The sequence below is a fragment of the Lethenteron reissneri genome, chromosome 26, assembly GCF_015708825.2.
Source record: "Lethenteron reissneri isolate LAM-NWPU_2019-01 chromosome 26, ASM1570882v1, whole genome shotgun sequence".
NCBI lineage: Eukaryota > Metazoa > Chordata > Hyperoartia > Petromyzontiformes > Petromyzontidae > Lethenteron > Lethenteron reissneri.
In genome coordinates this window covers 20771753-20796079 of record NC_083804.1, presented here as the reverse complement: position 1 = coordinate 20796079, position 24327 = coordinate 20771753, and the positions used below count along the sequence as shown (strand labels likewise).

Genomic DNA, 24327 nt, shown 5'->3' with positions numbered 1-24327 from the left:
CTCTGAAGAAAAACTAGTGCTTTAAACTTCAGATGGGCTATGCATTTTTCTGTTGTAAGGCAATGCTAATTAACGTGTTTTTATATATATAAAGTACTTTTCCTCAACGTAATCTTTTATGTATTATTATAATGCTTGTTTACCCAGGAAAACCTCACTGAGTCTCAAGACTATTTTTCAGGAGGGTCCTGCCAAGTTTTTGCAGTAAGGGGGGGAGACCTTGCTATGTATAATGCCAATTTAGTCATTTGCAGGAAATGTTTCAGTAACGGGAAGTTTTTTTTGGCCAATACCACTTACAATGTATGCTTGTTGATCTTATTTAGCGGGGGGAAAACGATATCGCAATCACTTAATTATTTGAGTAAGTATTGGGCCTTACAATGTGCAGTAGTGTGTATTTATTTAGATTTTTTTTCTTATTCTGCATACCAATGGATGCACACTCTACATGCATACACACACATGATACTGGAATCACATAAAAGCATGTGAGCACACAATATAACCCCAAAGCCTTACATGCTTATACTTATGAGCGACAGCAAAAAATTGTTTTAGAATAAAACCTCCAAACGATTTGCACCAGCGTCATATTTGTATCATACTCTTATATAAGCGCACAACTTCATCTATCTGTGATGAACACTGCACTTTCCGTCGTTTTCATGCGGGGGGCGCTGTAAACCTACGCGCACCCTGCATGAACGATGGAGACGCAGGGACAGACGTTCGATTACGTTGGAATCGATCTGCAGACGGCGGTCTTTTCGCACGGCCAGCTCTGTGTCGCCTTATCTCGATCCCGCAATCCCAAACAGGTGAAAGTCCGCATCGAACCGAACCCCCAGCAAGGCCATCTACTTAACGATGAGAGAAGATTTACACGAAATGTCCTTTTTAATGAAGTCTTCAGATGTAAAATTACATAAGCTTTTAATGAAGAAATAAAATTATCAAATTCAAAACACAATACAATTCAATGCGTCGTTCGTGTGTAATTTTTTTAGTGACTTCCCTGGCCGAAGGCCGTAAATGGTTGTGAGGGCGCCAAAGGTGCCCCCGAACAACCCCTAGTTTTAATATATACGTTTGTACAAACCTTAAAAAGTTACCTAATAAGTGCAATGACGTCCTTACGATAACGGCGTAAATTAAGCTGTGCAAACTTGCATCTTGATTGATAATGCGTCAAACCTTTGTGACGACTCGTCATATCTTAACGTGCAGAACTAAAACTATCAAAAGTGAAGTCTCTCCCAGATATGTTCTTACAACTCAGTCTGAAGCCTGGACAGATAATTGATGCGTGATTAATTCTCACCCCATTCCTCAAATTAAGTGCTATAGTGCAAGACCCCATGGGGGAAGTGGATTTTTTTTTTACGTCCAATAAAGGTGTTAAATTATCCAGTTGAGATCCCGCACACATAGCTTTAATTACGTATCTCGTATAGTTTTAAAATAACTCCGTTGTTAGTCACTCAGGAATTTGGTATGACGACAGACGTAGGGCCTCGGTTATGCCGTTTGTAAACTTGTTAGCACTAATCCGGGCCTGGGAGACAGCGGAAAGCCTGCAACTTCTCAACTTTTTGAGAGCACACAGTGGAAACCAGAACTCCCTGATAAAATTGCAAGTATCCCGACTGATGGATATTTACAATATGCTTTAATAAAAGCACCGCGTGCAAAAATACGGGCAGGGCTCTAAGGGATGCACGATATGAAGCCTGAGACAGCTCAAGGCCCAGTGATATGATTTCCTCGGAGACGGAGGTGCAACCCTGCCTCCTCCGCTGCAAACATCGCATCGTCTTTTCCACCAATGATAGTGCTCCCCAAATCCGAGCGAAATCCTTTATCTGTGTCTCTCACCCCCAGCCGACACACAACACAACCACACCACGTTGTCCGGCCCCAGTCGGCCTACAACACTGCCACACGACATCACCCACCCCCTAGTCAGCCCACGACATCGCCCCACCACATCACCCACTCCCGTGTGACCCAGAACACCACACGACATCACCCACTCCCATGTGACCCAGACACCACGCGACATCACCCACCCCCTAGTCAGCCCACGACATCGCCCCACCACATCACCCACTCCCGTGTGACCCAGAACACCACGCGACATCACCCACTCCCGTGTGACCCAGAACACCACACGACATCACCCACCCCCTAGTCAGCCCCCGACATCGCCCCACCACATCACCCACTCCCATGTGACCCAGAACACCACGCGACATCACCCACTCCCGTGTGACCCAGACACCACGCGACATCACCCACCCCCTAGTCAGCCCACGACATCGCCCCACCACATCACCCACTCCCATGTGACCCAGAACACCACGCGACATCACCCACTCCCATGTGACCCAGACACCACGCGACATCACCCACTCCCGTGTGACCCAGAACACCACACGACATCACCCACTCCCGTGTGACCCAGAACACCACGCGACATCACCCACTCCCATGTGACCCAGAACACCACGCGACATCACCCACCCCCAGGTGGTCCACTACACCACCCCCCACCTCCATCGCCCGCGGGCTACACAAGCTTCAGATTCAGCTCCAAATTCCGTCGACGACTTTATGGAGCAATAATTTCCATGGCATCGATTCATAGTTTTCATTTTATTTTACCCTTCTAAATTTAACTTGATTGCCTTATTTAAAATAAAAATTTATGTTTCACAAGAATGTCTGGTGCTATACGGGCGTAAAAAAAAACTCTGTATGGCGTAATGTTTACACGTCGCTTTGGCATGAATCGCTGCCAGAGCTATTACCTCAATACTTTTATTCAATTACAGCGAAAGGCGGCGGCTCACATGATAAACTATCAGAGCCCGGTGGCGCGCGAGCTCACGCGCGCGCATACTCAGACACAGATTGTGCCTGAACGCAAACACTCAAGGGCTTCCATGCAGACGGGCCCGCATGTCATCCATAAAAAAAAAACTCTCACGGACTGACTTTTCCTCCCCAAAGTGTCAGCAAGCTGAGGAAACAAGACTCATGTCTGCTGTTGCCAAGTGATTTTCCTCCAAGCCAAAGCAGGCGACATCAGTCATCTGGCTTGCCGCGGCCTAAAGTCACCAATAAATGTCTTACTTCTATGGCACGATTTTTATTTTATTTTGCACTTTTTGCCCTTTAGGTTTGGCTGATGCAGAAGTGTCAAGGGGTAAGCGTTGCAGAGTCCTGCTTCGGGTTGCTTGAATGTGGCACCGTGCCCATCAGTGGCAATGAAGCTCAGGGGCTACAGGGAAAATTACCTTCATCTAAACACGGCCATCTTTGCCCAACATTGCTTCCCCTGAAACTAACATTCTGTGAACAAGAGTTATTTTGAAATACTTCCAGAACCCCGGGCCAGCATGTTCTTCTGTGTGGCCCCAAGAAAAAAAGAAAAAAACAGAGAAAATAAGGGAGGTGTGGAGGAGGGAATGAAAGAAGTCGGTTTTAAATAGCTGAGGCCTTTTCAGAAATGGTTTATGGTAGTGACTGTGCATCCCTCATATTTAAGTGATTAAGCAGAGCAAGGAGGCTGGCAAACAGCCGTGCACATTGTCATCACTCCCTGTTTAATGTGGCCTAGTCGAAGAATTAACTGCAAATAATGACCTTTTTACACACACATCATTCATTTGTTTAATGTTTAGTTACCTCCATTGTCTCTCCCTTTTGTTTCTTCCCACAAATGTTTAAGTGCTTTTCAGTCAGATAAAGCCAAGGGGCCCTGCTGATACAATCTGCATCATTATTATTTCTTTTCGCCATATAATGTTTCGCCTTGGTTGGTCCATCATAGGAGATGTATGCAATGGTATTCCACTGCAGCAGCGGACACCTCCATCCCTCTCCAAACAAAGACAAAGATCCCCTGCATAGCCTTAACAGACCGTTGGGGCAAGTGCTACTCGTGAGCACCTATGAAGGCCGGCACGGCGCACAAGGGGGTGGGCGGCCAGCACCAACGCCCGGCCGCCTTTGTCTCCCTCGTGGTGATGTTTAACACGCCGCACCAGGTACTCATTTGAGGCTGAGTCTACCTAGGGGAGGCCCAGGACCGGGTTCAGATAATGGCCACTCGTGTTGGTGGCCGCGAGCGGGAATCGAACTCGGGTCACCGGGTTCGCAGCGCAGCGTAGCGCAGCACCGCCACTGCAGGACACAGGCGCGCACACCGACGCCACGGTGGGTGGTCAAGCCGCGAGGTCGAGGGGGGAGCCCAACGCAGGGACGACGACGAACCCGCTGGACGCTTCCCAATGCGTACCTCTATTGCAGGGGGGGTGATATTCACGTTGGTCATTGGGTGGGTGGCTGGGCGGCTGGGTTTTCCGAGCGCTCATCGTGTTCACCACCGAGCGGGTTTGTAAGTGACAAAAACGCATCTCGAAATGTGTGTACGGAGCTGAAGAGTTAACTCAAGTTTGCGTCGGGAAATCTCAAGTTTTGAAATTGCCTAAAGGGGCCGTCTGCTGTAAAGTGGACCCAATAACATCGCTCACAACAGCGGGCCAGTGTCTGCTGGTATCACAATCAATACAATTACACCAGTTTAAAATGTTTATTTACATTTCTAAAGAAAATAACTTTTTTACCTAAACAACTACAGAGGTGGCAGGTTCGCACAATGTGCTATGAGCCCGGTGTCCTGAGTGCAAACCAGGCCTGAGTTCAAATCCAGGCCATGGCTAGAAACAGTGGCGAGTGATAGCTGACCTCGTCCTGGGCCCCCCTCTTCACCAACCCACACTGGCCAGTGTGGTGAAGTATGGCCAAACAATCCCAACACCGCAAGCAGGCCTTCATGCAGCATTGGACAAACATAGGCCTGTCAAAGATAGCTGTATTTTCTGTTGAACAACTAGAACAGCCTATATTCTCAAAAATGTTTATTTTAATAAATCTTTAAAGGCTCTCATGTGGTTAGATTTTAAAAAAGAAAGTCTTTGATTTGAATGGGACATTTTTCTGGTAATGATACATGCAGGCACACACACGCAGGCACACACACGCAGGCGCTCACATGTGCACACACTCTTTCCTAATAAACAAACAATGAATGCGGAAAGAACCACCAGCCAGACAATAGTCTATGAGTCACCGAGCACGACAAACCAACACTGCCCGTAATTTGTTCCGTCTTCGTCTGAGCATCACGTCCGCCAACAAAGTCCCATCCAATTAATGATTGCCCATTTGACTCTTTCCACATGGCCGCCTCATCGGCTTCCCCGGTGCCCAGGGTCAGCCTCGTGGGCTGAGGGCCGCTGCGATCGTGTAGCCTTAACATCCGCTATTTGGTTTAGATTCATTACGCAGTTCCACCAGACTGCTTGAACCTAAACCGAACACGAGTGAAGCTGCGCATTCAAAAGAAAGAAGAAAAAAAAACGAGAGCCTCTATCCACATCGGGATAGTCTCCCTCGAGTCGCATAAAGTCTCGACATTTCCCACAGGCGGTCACAGATGACACTACATCTCTCAGCTTCTATCCCACCCAGGAGCGATTAATCACTTGGCACGGTTATTCAAACAGTCAACCGGTAATTGCTCGCAGATGTCACGGCGCAATATCTGGCCGCCCGCGAGGAACGTTCGTAAATTTCCTCGCGCGGACCTCCGATCAGTTTTATCCGCCTTCGACCCAAACGGCCGCCTGTCAAGCCCCGTGCATCTGGCCCCTGTCGTACGTTAAGTCGCGTTTCCATTTGTCCCCGCGCCAACGGCGGGCGTGAGGCCACCGCGTTGGCCCTGCGTCACTGTCATCATTTGTGTCCCCGACGTCTGTGGCACCGGCAGCGAGGTCCGTTGCCAAGCTGGAAAAGGGCACGGGAGACATGGGGATTCCCACCCCCCTCAGCTCACCCCCCCATCCCCCCGCCCCCCCCTCTCCCCGGCCCCCCATCCCCCCAGCCCCCCTCTCATCGCCGCACGGCACCGTGCGGTTTTAACCTCCGGCATCCGTGCCGTTGCGCCTCAGGGCCCTCGCAAACATCAGGCAAAGGGCGGCCACGGAGCGAGCGGTGGGCGCAATTATTTCGTGAGATAGTTGGCTAAGGGAGAGGGGGGAGAAGATGACGGAAAAAAATGTTGAACAACCAAAGGAATGTCAATCTGGCGGGGGAGCCGTCTGCCGGGGTGGGTCTTTAACAGCCTCTCGCTGTTTACTTTTTCATGTTTTTGCATTTTCAAAGAGGTTCAATAAATCAATCAGGAACATATTAGGGTCACTCAGCGTTTGAACCCCATGGCCTTTGAATGCCAGATGAACCCTTTTATGATTATCAAGATGGGAAGTGGCACTGTTCCACAACAACCTCCTTGTGCTTGCTGACCTCAGTGTAATAATCATGATCCTGCCTCTTTTTTTGTGGGCAACACAAGCTGTGCGTGTCACGACCACGACGACAACACGAACAACAACAAGCAACTATTAAACGGCAAACTACAAACAGAATACACTCGCCAAAAGCCGCCAACCCTTCCACCACCTGGCTCACGACATCGACAACCACCCCTCGGCAGAGAAGCACCACCAGCACCACCACCCACTGTGCACACAGCGAGTGGCACAGTGGGATGACTGCCAAGCCCGACTGCACGCACACACGGGGCAACCTGTAACAGACTGTTGGGGCAAGTGCTGTTAGCGAGCACCTATGAAGGCCGGCACGGCACACGAGGGGGTAAGTGGGCCAACACCACGCCCGGCCGCCTTTGTCTCTCTAGTGACGATGTTTACACATCGCACCAGGTGTTAATTTGAGGACTGAGTCGACCTAGGGGAGGTTCAGATAATCGTCGCCACTGGGTGTTGGCCGTGAGCGGGAATCGAAGCCGGGTCGCTGGGTTCGTAGCGCAATGGAGCGCTAACCACTACACCACCGCTCTCCGCCCGCACACACAAGCACACGCACACACAAACACAAGCACACGCACACACAACGACATTGTGAACCCGGTCTGTCAGTCTATTACCGCAACGGACACCACGAGGCGCAATCAATGAACGGAACACGTTTGACAAAAAAAAAATGCAGTGAGCAATGACTGATGTGGGGAAATAGATATGCAAATAACAGCAAATATTGAGTGGGCCCGCACTTGCTCAGTCGCAACAGCGGCAACACCTATATGTGTACCATACGCGTACGGTATTGAATGCACAACCCCACCAGGGCAGTGCTTCCAGTTTTCGTTGAATGAATGGAGAACCGAGTTAAATAGGGGGTAATCGGCATGTTTGCTCTTTTGTTGAATCACCATCGGCTGTGATATACCCACTCTTGGATGACGGCCTCCCAGACCTCCTCCCCAAAGCCGTGGTCTCGGGATGCAACAATCCATCGAGCTGATTTCATGGCCTCCATCCCCGATAGTGGTTTTTGTCTCCTTTGCCTGCAACTCCGTCATTAATCTTGACCGCCAGTCGGCCTCCCAATCCCACGTACTTTTCCGAACGCTCCATAGGATGTCTCGAATTTCCTAATATGCTCACGGTCTTGTGTTTAAAGTTTATGTAGAATAAGTAGCCAGGGAGGGGGGGGCGGGCTTTGAAATGGCCCCACCATGAGGGTCAGCTGATGTAATTTCTGCGAACAAAATGATTCAAGGGTCCATTGATGAACCTGAGGCTAAAATGACGACCGCCGCATGTAATTCAAGCGATACGCGCGCACGCACACACACACACCGGTGTACACACGGCAACTTTGTTTGGTGCCATTTAATTTCACCCTTCCCTTGTTTTTAAACAACTCCTCCGAACGAGCTCGCTTTAATGGCACGCTGATAGTATCAGCCATGGGGTGGTAATCACAGCAGCAGTAAATTTAATATCCCTGTCTCCACTTGGAGTCTTGCCCCCCGGCTTGGTGTTCCCCAGACCCTCCCCACCCCACCCCTTCGCTGCCGCCGGTGGCCCCCCTGGGGGAGGGTTTAGGGCTCACAGGGGCATCGTGACGCTGGCCTCACTCATATACGCAAGTCAACTGTGCGCAGGGTCGTCCACGGGGGGGGGGGGGGGTGCAGGGCCCGGGGACAATCACACTGCGTCGGCCCCCGACGCCTGCAAACTAAACCGGAAGTATTACATCTGACACCGTGACGTCGAAGCGCGAGGTGCCCCCCAAAACGCGGGGCCCGGGGCAGTCGTCCCGATTTGCCATAGCCTAGGGACGGCTCCGCCTGCGCCACACGGTGTCCCACGTTCGACCTCGGGCGTGAGTTATGCAACACGTTCCCAGCTACTGAACCACAAAAACCTTTCGGAATGTGATGCCATTTAATGATTGTAAATGTCTCCGCTTGTCACGCTGTTTTACCATGAATCAAGAATTTATGAAAATTTCGTAAAGTTATGGGGCCGAGGTGGCTGGATGACTCAGAGGTCAGCGCCTTGAGCAGGAACCATTCAGACACTGGGTTCGAGTTTGGGTTTCAGCCACCTGTGATTAAACCGAGATTACAAGTTCGTTGAGTTTGATCGTCTCGGCCCAGTCACCAAAGCCTAAAAACACCCAGCACCATCATAAAACATTTGGTTCCTCACTAAATTTTACTACATTTCAGGTCTGAAAATGGTAAATACTGCGTCGACTTTGTCGTGCGACGAACATTACCCTGCATAGGAATGCGTGGGGAAACAAAATAAATACATAAACAAAGTTCAATTTGTCGGCAGAAGTGTGGAGCCAAAGGGCGTCGTGACGTTTGGAGAGGTTTCTAATCAGTGCCGCGACAAGCCACCGTCACGTCAGGGCCATCTGTCACCACCATGTGCCTTTCAAGATGAGAAGTGGAACCGATAACCATCGCAGGTGTGGGCTTAAACAATCCGGGGCGCTCCGCTAGACCCTCCCATTGCAGCCTGTTGTCTCGGGAAGGATAAAGGTCGTCACCCAAGTCAGTTTGCACCAGTGATCTCCAGCCCCGTGACCAGCAGGACAAGGCTAATGTTTTAAGACTCAGATTCAGAGTTTGCCTGCTTTCGAAGAAAGAAGACATCCTGCTGGAAAACATCGGTCCAGAAAGCCCACGGGCACGTGGGACAAAATATTATTTTAGTTTTCGTGGTGAAACAGACTCTCGTCTGTCTATTATTTTATTGCCGACAATCCATAACAATAGTGCTTTATTCATTATGTAACAGTCTCGCAGGGTAAGCCTGCCCCGCGAAGCAAGCCCTGACCACGGGCTAAAGTGGCCAGCCAACTGCCTGGAGAAGGTCGACCTGGATGGTATGCCAACTGAGCTGTGAGTGGAAACGCACAGTGAAGCTGGGGAGTGAGGGTGCTCGTCGCTACAGCAACAGGGACCAAGACACAAGGGTTTTCCGTGTAGTTTTACATACTGTTGAGCCAAGTGCCATGATTGCCGACACGGCACTCTACTCATTGCAGGTTAAGTCATACTCGGGGGAGCCTAAGACCAGTGCAGATATCAATCACCACTGAGGATAGTTGACCATAGTCGGGAATCGAACTTATATTGTTGGGTTGAGAGCACCACCGTTCCCACATGGGGATGACAGCGAGCACAAACACATGCACGCATGACAAAGATGTAACGTTTTCTCGGTCTCAAATGAGTATTGGTTGGGGCTCATTTTACCACCAATCTTGAGTCAGTGGTGAGGATTTCTAGTTTCGATGACAGGGATGGATCTTTCCCATATAACGGGTGTTGACTTCCCACGCACAAAGCAGCGATCACCCGCAAGCACTCATTTTACCGGCCCCCTGTGGGACACGAGGCTGAGTTCATCCTGACCAATGATTTGAACTCGTGAAAACGGGAACCCCGCTGCTCCACGAACTGCGATAAATCCAAGCCTTGGGAGATCACGCGCGAGCGGCTTGTGTTTTAATAGAGTGACATTTCAGCTGCAGCAGGAACGCATTCATCATCGGGCCGAGACACAAAGACCCGACGGTGGCTCCGATTCCTGCCTTAGGTTGAAACGCATCTCAAATAAAACACGGGCTGCCCGCGTCCCCGCCATAGCCTAGGCGCTATTCGGGACCGTCGCGCAATTATCTCCGGCGGGTCCCCACATTTTTTTCGCACGTCGGCACACACGTGGCGTGACATTTCGCTTTACTTACACCGACATCAAAAAAAAAACGGGGGGTGGGTGGGGGCGGGCGTGTTGACGGGATCATTGCTCTCACGTTGAGACTCCGACGAGAGGAGGAGAGTTCCTCCGAAAAGAAAAGGGGCCCTTCTTCTTCTTCTTCTAGCCTGCGCACCCACCGACGAGAGAGCACGTGTTTGTAATTTCCGCCACCGGCAGCTGCGGCGATGGCAAGCGAGCGCAGCGTGCTGAGGGGGGGGGGGGATCGGCTTACGAACGAGCGTGAGCCATGGAAGGATGGCCGGCAGCTGTTTGGTCATCGGCAGCGAACGGGCCCCCGCAAATAATCACAAAAGTCTTTTACTTAACCGGGCGAAAGCCACGGCGAGTTTTAAAATGGGTTTTTTTTATGTTTTTCCAGGAGAATGCTGCTTGGGATGTTTGGCTGCATCTTTTTTTGGTGCGGTGTTCTTTGAGCAAAAGCGGGAGAACTTGGAGAAACCGTATGTGCACGTGCCCGCAGAGATAGGTCAGTAACCTAACTGCTGTACTACCATTTTCGTGGACCACCTTGCAGCCGGTTGAGAGTGTACCACCGTGCCTGGCGTGCCCCCGTCAGGAGGCCGAGTTTTTTTCCACACGTCTCGGCAGATTTTAATCCCACATGCTTTAAAAAGAATTGCTCCCGGTGTCGAGTGAGCCAACGGAGCAGACGGGCTGATGAACGCTTTACTGAGAAAAAATTTAAATGCCAATCCATCGCTCGATGACCTTCATTTGTGAACAGGTGAGACCCCCCATTGACTAAAACATTTCTTTTGCAAGGGAGACTCGAAATAAAATATCAGGAATATATATTTTTAAAAAGACAATGTAATAATATCCTAAATGTTAGGCATTAATGATACGTAATTCAATTGTATTCGCATCAAAGTATTGTGAAATAAATTAATTGAACAAAGAGCTCAACATTTTGCTCACCGGTTGGAAATGCTTAGGTAGCCGTTTTGAGGTCCCTTGCGTTTCTGCCACCCTTGCCTCAGCCGAGCGGAACGAGCCCAGACCCGTCGGCTAACCTCCACGGATTAGGCCCCGGATAATAAACAAAGCACCAGCCAGCAAGTCCAAATGCCCTCTTCAAACCCCCCTACCCACCCCCTCGTGCAGAATGAAGTTTATACAAATATTTAAAAAAATTAATCCTACACATAATACGCGCGCATGCAACAGAGACTGTAAGACCCGTATGAGCGTTTAGACGCTGCGATTTTGGAGACATCATGAGGGCAAGGCTGCCTCTTACAGCCAAAACAAGTCCCAGATCCTTAACTCTGCACACTCGCAGAATTCTTTAAACGTAGCCTCGACAGGTTTTTTTCCCGTAATTTTTTCCTTACAATATTCTTAGCACTGCACGTCGATTTGCGGACGGTGTACGATTACCGTAGGAATGTATCTAATGTTGCCAGGTGAAAAAACATTGAAGTGATGTCGATACTAAAGGTGTTGCACGAATTTCATAATGACCCCAGCTGCTGTTTCAAAAGGATGCAACTCATCGCTTAGATGGTGGTAGTGTCTTGGGTACATTTATGTAATTACCCACAATTGTGAAATGACAACATTATCCTTCCATCAAACAATTCCATGAATCAATGATTACGATGATAAGGATAACGAAAAAGAATAGGAAAACCCGTAAGCTTTTAAATAGGTGTGCCCTTCACGAACACCATGAATCGTGTACATTCATGCCCGTAGTTCTGTTTCTGACCACTCAATTAAGGGTACGGGGGCAGAAGCGACGCTAAATGCACGCGATGCACATTTCACTCGGGGCCCTTGTTGTGCGCGCGAGCCGCTCGTCGTGTGTGTAAAACATACGCCACCGTCGATTAGCTCACGCCGCACAAACAGAGTGAGCTGCACCTCGCAACCTAGCAGCGCGAGCGAAGAGGACGCTGCAACGCTGCACCGCTGCACGTTTCCGCTCGCCCAACTTCCTCCCGGGAGGGCGACCGTGCGAGCGCGGAAGACTTAAGCCTCCCTCGCCGTGCCCGTTGGGGATGTTGGGGGGGGGGGCAATACACACGGAGCGGCCACCCGGTGGGATGCAGGCCAGACTGGGGAGTCAGAGCCGTCGCGTCGTAGCCAAGCGACGCGTTGTCACGGCCGTGTCGAGCCGGGACCTCGGCGACGTCATGCTGCGTCGAGCAGTCTGCGTCGAGCAGTCTGTGTCGCTGGATTTCCCCGACAGCGCGGGACGCTGTGCCAAGTAGGGCCGAAGAGGAGCTACCAACATCGCCAGCCGCTCCGATGCACTTGACTTTGAATTAAGTGGATCCGACTTCAACGAGACATCATCTCTCTCTTTCTTGCGAGAAAGGGCCTTGTGGAAACTGCTTGCGAAATTTAATTAAATAAAGAATGAAGAATTCTCTTGACCCTGCAATTATTCTAGTTGTTGTAATGAAATGTAAAAAAAAAATCACAAAAAGGTTAAGAAAATATATACGTATTTCAATCAAATAAAAGCAATGTACAGATTGATGCTGCTGTCATTCCTAAATTATTATGTGCTGCTCCTCAAGACCCACAATGCAGTGCACACGCGGGCGAGCAAAGGCTACTCTTGAATGTCACGTGGGAAATGTGTCTTTTCCTCAAACAAACGGCAGCCGAAAAAGAAAAAAAAACGTCAAAAGCGCAAAACATCACTCGCTCTCCTCAGAAAGTGAAAACACGGCCACATCAAAATGTAGCAGCACCGGAGCGTAAGGGGAGAAGGGTGTTGGAGCGGCGAGTGCTGAGTTTCGTGGTTGCGGGCGACAGCACGGCAATGAGGGCCTGTCACACTCGCCCGGGCCACACACCACCCAAGCTACCCGACCAACGGACTCAAAAAGAAACGACGGACGAAGGCGCACTCGTTATATGGGCCCCCTTGGCTCTCGGGATCAAGGCCACCATGTGCCGCCAGGCATGTGCAAGCAGGTCGTGAATAATGGTTTATTACGGCCGGCAGAGACGGGCCACCGAGGCACCTATTATAGGGGCGCGCAAAATAACGAGCGAATTCCATGGGCCGAGGCGACTGCAACAATGCCCCATCGTACTGCAACAAGACCCGGCGTTCATTGGTAATGTTGCCGGATGTCACCAATTGCAGATTTTTTTTGTTAGTTCAGGCCAATGTTGCCCCTTTTTCCAAAGCCGAGGAGAATTTTCATGGCAGTGCATCTGTTATCGCTGAGCACATTGCCATCATTTATTTGTTGACATTTTCCTTAAGCAGCTGAGAGCCCATTGAGAAAACAAATCTGTTTTTTTTACGAGGGTGGCCTGCCACAAAGGCAAGGTTGTAAAACAAACAAGACTTCACAACAAAATGTATTTAATAACTTACAAACGCAATCCGTGGACTTGTGACAACCTGATGGACTTAGACCCACTCTGCAATTACGACTGACTCACGCTCCCAACAGCTGAGGCAGCAGCTGGTGTAGAAATGTGTCTGTGCTGTTCTCAACTCTGGTGTCCTCAGAGTATAGTCTATCCGTCACATCTCAAGCCAGGTTATGACAGCTTTAGAACTTATAATAATATCACACTTTATTTGCCTAGGAAAGCCTCACTGAGACATACAAGTTTTTTTTTCCAGGAGGGCCCTGCATTGGCATGTTTGACCAATTACATTAATTAGTGTTTTCCTTGCGGGGTGGAAACCGCAGTACCTGGAGAAAAGCCACACATGTGAGATGGTGACACTCAAATATGATCATGTCAAGAATCCACTTCTGTTCTGCCACATCCTTTCCAAAGCGCAGCGCACGCCTACAACAACCGGTCATGCAAAGCAGCCTTCGAGTTCAAGTACTCCGATACAAAAAAAACTCAAGACGAATTTACGGACACAGAGGCAAATGAATTCAAACTTTAACCATCTCCAACAACAGCCAGACACCGTGCTAAAATCTTTTGAAATGTGTGTTCTCGGTAAATGTCAATTACACTTCGATACAGCATGTCGCTGCAAAAAAAAAAAGAAAACTGTGCAATCTATGTTTTTTGTTTGGTTTTGGGTTAATCAGCGCTCCTCCGTGTCACGAAAACAGGGCCAAAACGCGTCTGCTGATTTTCGCTCCGATTACAAGAACTCGCTTTCCCCAAGCTCCACTCCAAAGGCAGTGACGCGCACACACGCACACGCACGTGTTCTCACAAACATACATACATGTGTACATGGGCAAAGAACTCCACCAGTTCTTGGTTATAGACGCTTGTAAAATCGTTGTTAGCGAGCGCAGAACCAGATGTATTTGTCAGGCCAGGTTGGTATACCAATTGCAACGAATGTGCAATAATTGTATTCGGGCATGGAGATTGCAGTGTGGTGCCCCAACCACGGCACAGCCATTCCCCATTAGCAAAGACATGAATACGCACACACGTGCATGCATGCACTCGGAAGCCCAAAATGCGTACACACCCACACCCACAGATCCACACGCGCAGATTCTTACACCCACACACACACAGATCCATACGCAAACACACCAAATGGTCCACATGCCCACACATACACACAAGTGTGCACACGCGCACACACAAACGCACTCGAACATGCTCAAACATGGGAATACACGCACACGCAGTAACCAGAAGCTTTTCTTGCTCTGATAAGCCTTACACGGGGGAATATCTGTCAGGGAAATTAACTTGTCAGAGTCTGACGAGAGAGTGAGAAAACAAAAAAACACAAAGAGAAAGAGACGCACACGTAGAGAGAGAGAGAAAGATAATGGAGGCAGGGGAATAGTGAAAAGAGTGGGGAGTGAAAAAAGTGGGCGAGAGAGGGACTCTGCGATGGGGAGAGTGCGACGGAGGGAGGGGGTGAAGGCACAGAGAGAGAGAGAGAGATAGGCAGACATGGACAAGTGTAGACAACAAGGATGGAAGGTGAGGGTGAGGAGGGGGTGTTGAATCAGGGGACAGAAGGGAATTCGGAAAACACCAACAACAACAATGAAAAAAGTCCTAACCTAGCTGCAGCCATCATCTGGCAGCTAATTTAAAATATATTGTAAAAAAAAGAAAATATGCTTTAAAAAACGAGCGCAATTCTTTTTTTTAAAACAAAACTCCCTTTTTATGAAGCGTGGTAACACGAGCTAATCCGGGTGCTGCCAGCGATGGCTGCTGCAGCTGTGATAGAGAGCAGGCCGAGGGCCCGCACCCACGAGGACCCGCGGGGAAACCCGAGCTCGCGGACGGAGGGCCTTCAACGCGGCCACTCACGGCCACCCCGCAAAGCTTCGTCGCGGCCTCGCGAACCGCGCGGCCACCGCTTGCCGAGCCGTCGCGTTTATAATCCCAACAAACGTCGCGAAAGTGTGCGCCGAAGAATGGAGAAGATGCGTGCTTTGGGATTACACTGAGAGACAGAACGAGTAACGCGCGGCTTAGAGAACATGCGCAAGGTCAAAGACGTAATTTTCACCGTTGAGAAAAGTAAGTGGGCTTCAGCGGGCCACGTTGTGAGACGAGATTATGGCCGGTAACTCTTGAGTAGCAGCCAGAGGAGGGAAACACGCCCAAGAGGCCACCGCGGAGGCAAGAGAGATGAGACCGGCTCACGTGCAGGTGCTGGGTGGATTATTGCATTGCGGGACAGTGAAGAATGGGCGGTGACTTGGAGAGGCCCCCATCCGGCGATGGATTGATCATGGATGATGATTACACATGCAGAGACAAAGACTCCCACTGCCGCACCATCATTCAGCCTTGCATATGAGATGGTGGTACATACGGCAAGTCGGTTGATGGCAAATCATTAAGTGAACCACCGCCAAATGTTCAAATTCAAGTGGAGCACAGCGGCAGAATTCATTCAGTCACACCTGAAGCTGTCACGTACATTTCAAACTTGCACGTGGATGTTCAAGTTGCTATCCAGTGAGCCAGGCACAATAGGAGTAAGATGTGTGAGTGCTATCCCAATCTGTTTGCGTGAAAGTTCGTACCCTGCACAGCATGCCCAACTCAGGTTTCCTCGCACACACACACAAAAAAAACATTCAAAAAAGAAATTGGCCAAATGTCTCGAGCAGGACATTCCTGAAACGAATCTTGAGAAGTGAGGATTTCCTGGATATTTTTTTAGCTTTTTTCATTGCACATAATAGTAGCAAGGAATTCAGCAGATTTGGTGGTTATGATGAACGCTTATAATACAGCAATTTGGAGGTCAGGTTGGTGGATAAAGTAAAGCTGAGTTATCATCACAACGATCAGATACATGGTATTCCTGTACGCTGGTAAACCAGGAATGGAGAGAGCAGTAAAGCAAGTAGGTATAGCGGAAATTAATGCTGAAACTATTTGATTCTTATTTTTAATCAATCAATGTTTTTTTGTACGTGATCCAGATATTCTGGTATCGCCTCCAATCGATCCCTAATTTTGAGGGTGTATTGCGCTGAGTTTGTTCCGTGTTATCTGCAGTTTTTTCCCCCTCTTTTTGAAATCTACTTTGTATTCATGGTACTTAGATGACAATGAAAAAATGTTTAAATATTTTTTTTAAATATCTACTGGTATTAAAATGGCGGACACCAGGCATGCAGTCCTCCTAAATGCCAGCGCATTAGCAGCTTGAGGCAGCAATGCCGGTGACGTTACCAATCCCCACGCCACACTCGTGTGGAAAATATTTTAGCTTTATTTATCCAAGCGGTATTCCATTTATTATTTGCTTAATCAATAAATGACAAACAATAAATTATAGATTAACACGTTGTTGCGAAAACCCATACCTGAGCCGCGAGAATGTTTTCTCAAAACATTTACCAAGGCAGGAAATCTCCTGATAAACAGTCCTAAAATGTCAGCGAGGCCTTTTTTTTTTGTTGCAAATATCTCAACTTGTTTTTTTTTATGACTGCATTTTGTTTTAAAATTGGGAGTCGGGAAAGTAATTTGCTAAATGTTATTTCCTAAATTCTCCACGGGCCGAGAGAAGGTATTTCTCGTGAATTCCGCCTGTGTCTGGTGCCAGGGTTAAGTTGACAAAGAAACGCTTTCGTGTGCCACATTCTCTACGGGAAAGGCTTGGCCCTGCATAATTTACACTTTTTTTATACAAAAAAAAATCTTGTTACCACACCGGATCGAAGGAATACATTTTTTGTGAGTTAACAATAACCCGCAGTGTTAAAATAACAACGCCTGCAATTAATTTTTTTTTCAAAACCCTGTCACACCTTCGCAGATGCATCTCAACTGTCAAGTGCAAACAATGATGTTTTGTCAGGAGGTGAGGAGTTAGCAGGGATTCGCTTGCGCACAATTGCTTTACAGAAGCCATCTCCGCGTGGCACTTTCAGGGGATTAAACCCACCCCGCACCATTGGGAGTGAGTTGCCAAAGGTACGGAAGCGAATGAGGTGTGGCACAAACGAACAATGAGCACAGGGTCTGTGCTGTCAGCGTATAATACCGTATTCACCGTATATTTTAGACGCGCATTTGCTGCCCCCCCTCTCTTCTCCCATATTTTAAAGCAAAAGCACCGGGGAGACAAAGGCAGCCGAGCGTGGTGCTGGCCACCCACCCAGCCCCTCGTGTGCCGTGCCGGCCGTCATAGGTGCTCGCCTACAGCACTTGTCCAAAAAATGGCTTAAGGCTATATGGGGGATCTTTGTCTTTGTGACCAGATTTCTATATCTTTATTGACACCGGGCGCAAGTTTGGGGTGCGTCTTACTTTCCAGAGCGTCTTATATTCCGGAAAATACGGTAGTAGACAAATGGATGATTTGTCACGATTTCGGGAAGTGATTGGATTCACGAATAAAAAAAAATATCGATCATTTCTACTGACTCATCCGTATCATTGGCTGTGTCTTTTGTCTCACTGGTCCAATTTTGTTTTGTCCATGAGCCTAAATGCAATATTATCACAACTTGGATTTACTTGCAATGAATATATAAAATGTACTCTCTCATGCCTAATTCGATGCAAGTATTGTGAGTGTAAGAAATAATTTTAATCGATTAATGCATTGTACATGCCTCCTTAAACGTTTTTTAAAAACCGATATATGAGAATGATTGATGATGATGATTATGATATTACGTCTCATCCATCATCCTCATTGTCACTTGTTGTCTAAGGGCGTTACACATATGCCCATTGTTTGGAGTCTGCTTTTCTATGCATTTCAAACTCAATTCAGTCATGTGTGCAGGAGAGAGAAATCATACAAAGAAGGAGTCTGTTTTTCATTATAGTACGACTTTGTCGGAGGGAGTTTAAACATTTAAGATACGGGCTGTAACATCGGTAAACTGACGGCCAACTACGGCAAACGATGTTGCGGAATCGATAACGCGGGCCTTACAAGCAGCCAACGTTTTGCAACGTTGTTAGGCAGCTGCGAGAATCAAAAGGCTGGGGCCCCCTTCTAAACTGGGTCAGCAGCAACCGCTCCGACCGCTGGGCTACAACGAGCGGTGTCCGGAATCGTTTAAAGGTCACAGCGGTGCAGTTGGGAAACCACGGCGTGCTCTCACGATATTCACCGCCACGGTGGGGGGACAATTTCCCCCCTCTGTTCTTTCCCCCCCCCCCCCCCCCATTCATGGCCTCGTCCATATGCGCCAGGCTCTAGTTGACAACTTTATTTCCGACCGCCCGTACGGTTACATTTGCTTGTGCGATTACCCGAGCTAGACATAAACAATTCACACGACGGGGAAAAATAACAGAAAGCAAAAAATAAATGAACGAGGCTTGCAAACATTTGGTGCGACGTAAACATGGTGGAGTGCACACAAACAGTTGGAAATGTACGACAGCAGAATGAAGATCGATTCCTTATGAGCCTCCACGGAAAACTCCGCCGCCACCGCGTGTCGCTGCGTGTGTGGGATGGATTTTTCTCCCCTTCTTTCTATTCCCGCGGTAGCCCGGGGAGAATTGGGTCTCCTGACGATGCCATCCAAAAACCGAATAAACACATTTTCATCCGCAACCAATGCCGCCGCACTCTTCTACGCAAAGGCAGACCATGGCGGTTCTCGTGAGGCCTTTGTTGGATGCGCTGACCCGATCGTCGTCGCGTTGTTGTGAGTTTGTAAGTCGCAACATTTAATCTTCCCGGATTTTAATGGCTCTGACAAACAAACGTAAACTAACCCGGCTGATCCCTTGAACCAGCCTGAAGCCGGGTCTCGGGTTGCACTCATTAAACAGCGAGGGTTTTGCATGTCCGAAAGAACATGGTTTGAAACTGAAATCTGCGAGTCAATAACATGATCCCTGCTCCTGACATCCCCAAGACACAGCGATCCTTATCTGGCAACAATCGCCCCCTTAAAAACCTCCTCCCTTCTCTCCTATCCCAGGCCCGACCTCTGACCCCACAGCACAAACTAAGTCCACAACCACTGCCACCACCACCACCACCACCCCCACCGCCGCCACTATCACCACCCCCAACAGTTCCTCCTTCTTACGCCAGCCCGTGGCCCCCAACTGCCCTAACTTATCCCCCTACCAAGGCCCTCTGCTTCGCTGCCTTGACGATGGCGGCGACCGGCGGCGTTGCGTGCGGCCGGCGGTCCCCCGGCGTGGCAGCGGTTTCGCTCCGTCCCTCGGCACAAACGCAAATAAAATTATTCTCCTCGCGCTTGGGTGCGGCCTGACGCGTGCCGTAATTTGCGTAGCCGGCGGGCCACCAGCAGGCACAATGGGGGCCGAGCGTGGGCCGCATTGCGCGTCCAAAGTCTTGCCGCAGGTTTCAGGTGTTTACACAAGCGAGCATTTTAATTTGGTTTCCCCCCGTGAGGAGACTTGGGCGGGCGAGCAAGCCATCAGCGAGAGCCGCCACGCTTGGAGAGCTCAAATTCACCTGCTGCCGGAGGAGCTGCGGTTGCACGCTGCCACAGGAGAAGAAGAACGGAGAGGAAAAACTAAATTTTGCACCGGGGTTGTAAACTTCCCCCCCCCCCCCGCCCATGCCGGGCATAAGCCAAGAATGGCATTTGAAGGACACGTGCCAAATTTAGATTTCAAATTGGCTATTTTTTTTTTGTGGGGAGACATTTTTTTTTTAAAAGCAAGATGCGTAAAAAAAACAAAAAGAAACTCGCTTTCTTGTAAGTTCACCTCAGTCAGCCATGACAAGACGTTTGGAATCTATTATGATTATTCATTTGAGACAAGGTGGGGATATCTCAACGCTCTGGAACCATTAATGGAGACACGCGAACGGGACCCGCAAAATAATAAACGCAGCGTATCCACTCGACGCACACACTCCGCGTCACCTTCACCAAACCTTCGTAGCATCAACGTGCGTTAAAAACATCGCGCCAGTCTTTCACCATGGCCTACAAAACCTTCCCATATTGCGCTCTTTTTTAGTTTTGTCTAATTTTTTCTTCTTCCAGTATTTATTTTGCTTGTTTTAGTGTTTTAGTTTCAAATACACCCTAAACCAACGTGACCTTTGTGCACGACATGGAAATGTTTGGGACAGAGAGGGAGCAGGCCACGAGTGTGTTATTGTAGAATAAATGAGGGGTCGGGGGGATTGAGCTCAATAAAGTTCACTTCGGAATGCAGGGCTTTTGACCCGGCGAGCACTAACAAGCCAAACAAGCAGGTGAGGTTAACAAGGCGCGATGAAAGAAAGCCTACGGACGTTAGGTGAGAAAGTTGAGAGAGCCTGGCGCCTCGCTCGCTGCCTGTGCTCCTGCGAAGCGGACACCCCCTCCCCTCTAGGCCTCTTGCCCACCCGCCCGCTTGCCAGCCCACCCGCCTTTCACAAAGAGCACCCCGCTCCTCGCTCTCTCTCGCTCGCTCTCCGCATCCCCCCCGCCACCCACCGCCCCAGCCTTCCGCACGCCGGGATCTAAACAAGCCGAGCGTTTGCAGGCCCCGCGGCTGTGACGGCGTGCAGGTGCCGGGTCGGTCGTAATTACTCTCGTGGCGATGACACACTCCTCATTGTGCTGCCCATCAGACCGGAGGAGGCCATGAGGCCCCTGGTTCCCCCCATTGCAGTCCGCTAACCCCCCCACCCTACATCCACTACGAGCCCTAGGCAACAGCGTGAGCCTCTGGGCAAGTGGATTGTGGTGGTGGTGGTGGTGGTTGCAGCTGGGCTGAGACATAAGGCCATTATTGGGAAATAGGAGCCACAATGTGGTGAGGACTTTTGAACATATTTGTAGTGATCGTGCCCGGCTGATATCTCCAGATCAATCATAGATCAGATTTTTTTTTAGAATTCTATCAAGAATTAAGATGGGTGGTTGGGTGCTGTGATGAATACCTGTGGGGGTTGATGGAGAGAGCGAAAGATCACGTGCGCAAAGACACACACCTGCACTGTAGGGCAGCGAGATGTCACTGGGAGGCAGTAGAACAAGTAGGATTCTAATTCACTATCTGCAGGGCCTTCCTACAGAAGGACCCTTGAGAGTCAATTAAGTTGTTTTGTTATTATTCTTATGATATAGCAGGTTGGGCCAGAGGCATATGTGTGCAAGGCTCAGCTGGGATTCAAGGCTATCGCTCGTTATTCGGAGGCCGAACTGGTGAGTGCCAATTGGCTAATCCAAAACTCGGGGACTTAAAGAAGCGGAGCGTGGTGTGAGGATGAAGGGAGCAAAGCCATTTCTATTTTCCTACGCGGAGGAGCATTGGTGGGCAAACAATTTCACGAGCTGCCCCCACCCCAGGGAGGCCCTCCGAGTGACAACGCCACTTGGGACTCTCAGCAGCTCGGCATCCCTGAGATCGCCAATCACGTTCTTCGTTTATAACCGGCTTGAGCAACCGGTGAAGGCAACGGGCCGCTGTTGTTGTAAGGGAGACCCCGGGGCTTGAAAACGCTAGGCGAATATCCGGCCGCGCAAAGCTAACCATGGGAATGCCAAAATGAGCGGCGTAGAACAACTACTTTCCTGTGCTGCGTGGCTGAAAATCGGTTGGAAATTCGCTGCGCGGCGTACGCTGTGAAATGCGAGCGAAGTGTCTGAAAACAACGATCAGAGGGAGCACCGAAGGCGGCCAGGCGGCGTCGTCGTGAGCCAGCGCAGGTGCTCCGTGTGTGCACGGGCACGCTCACCGTGTTGCGTAGTTATGTAAACAACCGTACGTACAATTCACGAGCTGCTGCTGTTACATCAATGGGGCTATTGCAAGCCTCGAACAGATTTATGACATTTGGCGAAGGTTTTACGCGAACCGGTTTCAATGGGAGTTCATTAACGATCGGCGATAGTTTCCACATCGTGGAACGGAATTCTCACAAGCACGTGGCCAGCGGAGCGGCAGGCGTGAGCAGGTGAAAAGAATAAACGAACTAGAAATGAACAATCACACACGTGCCCTCAACAATTGCCTTCTCTGTCCCCCCCTCCGAAACGACAACAACATTCTCCGAAGTCTCAGCCACGCGAGAGCGTTCTTTCACACCCCGCTCTCGTCTCGTCGTTGACGTTTGGGCGCTCAGCGGGGCGACTGGCACCGCCGTCTCGTGGTCGGCTGGCTGACCGGCCGCGTTGCCCGCCGCTCGGTGCTGGCACGGCATAACGCAGCGTCTCACTCGCTCCCGCTAGGCCTCGGTCAGTGTGCCGCTAGGCCTCCGCTCAGAGAGTCTCCTTTCACAGCGGTCAGGGCACTGTTATGGCAACTGCCGCCTTTCACAACTGAGCTGTCACCACCAATATTTATGGTCGAGCGTATCGCAATTCAAAGCCCCCCTCCTGCCCCCGCCCCCCTCCACACAGGGGGGGGGGGCAGTATGGGGGCTGGTTGCGCCTGTTACGAGGGCAGGCGGAAAAATGATTAACGTCCAATCGCTCCTGAAGGGGATCTCGGATGCCCCCTCGATTTGACACAGAGCGGCGTGCGTGCGTGCGTGGGCGCGCGCTCGGCGGCGGAACGCTTTCGCACAACGCAGGGAGCGGATCGCAAATGTTTCACTTTCCTCGCTGCCGCTGCAGAGCGCTGCTGCGCTTTTGGGTGCACGCGTGCATTTGTTTAGTCTTCCCGCCTTCCCTTCGAATCAGCGGCTTTTGTTTCGACCCTCGCAGCGACATCACGCCGGCCGCGGAATCCAAACATCGCCTTCAAAAAAATCTGCACGGCAATCGGGATGGACCATCTCTCGCGGAGACGGGAGGTGATCAATTTCAGCGGGACTTCAAACGGTGGTCCCACCCCACCCCCACCACCCCCGTGCCAGGTCGCTGGCCTGAGCGCGTGGTGATGTTTGGGTCCTCTTTATTTTGTTTTGTTTTTTAAGAAGAATTCTCTTGCTCTCACTTCGTGCCCCCCCCTCCCGCTCTCGATCTGGCTATTGCGAGGCCTCTTGTGCCAGCACAAAGGACTCGCTCCACCACCACCACCGCCACCGCCGCCGTTGCCACATTCTTGGGTTTGTGATCCTGCCAAGGGCTTTGACGCGCAGCGCAACGCGGCCGGGATCTTGGAGCAGGCGACCCAACGGGGCCTCTATTAAAGAACAGCCCCCCCCCCCCCGCCCCCCCGCCACCACTCTGCCTTTGGATTTTCACAGGACACCTGCTACATTCCATCCCATAGAGAAGCCTGGGATTAACGGGCGAAATGATGAAAGGTTCGTTAACAGCTATGTCACAACACTGTAACCGGAAAAAGTGTGTTTGTGGCCGTTTTTGTTTCCCTAATTATAACGATCCCCACCATTCATTGAGCTATGAATGAAAGTGTCTTTAAAAAAAATCGATTTGCCAAGAGTGGTGGGAATATGATATCTTGTGAAAAATTGTTCCAGTGAAGAAACATATTTTAGAAGTTCCATCTTTACGTAAAAATATAACATTTAATAACACACCCATATGCCTCTTTCACACAAGATATAATGAAATAGAAATAAACACCCACAAAAAGTTACAGCCTACATGAGTTTAACGGCCCAATCTTAATACGTTTGACCGCCCATATCATACACGCACGCGCACACACGCGCGCACGCTTTACGTTGCGTTTTCAAACTTGTGTTTACCGTTCTCTCCTTACAGGTATGGAACTGGCTGATGGCGATCATTCATTCAACAAACGCTCGCAGGGTGGAGGGGTGATAATATTCCCATAAGCGGCCAAAAACCAGCTGGAGGAGCATAGAGCGACGACCGTCGCGGCAAAGTGGACGGTC

At 49.8% G+C, this 24327-nt stretch overlaps 1 protein-coding gene across 2 annotated transcripts in view; it reads right to left on the bottom strand.

The window, feature by feature from the left end:
• The window catches only part of LOC133347854 (roundabout homolog 1-like), a 167716-nt gene that overhangs the window by 70095 nt on the left and 73294 nt on the right, over positions 1–24327 (bottom strand). The gene's annotated exons all lie outside the window — the stretch shown is intronic.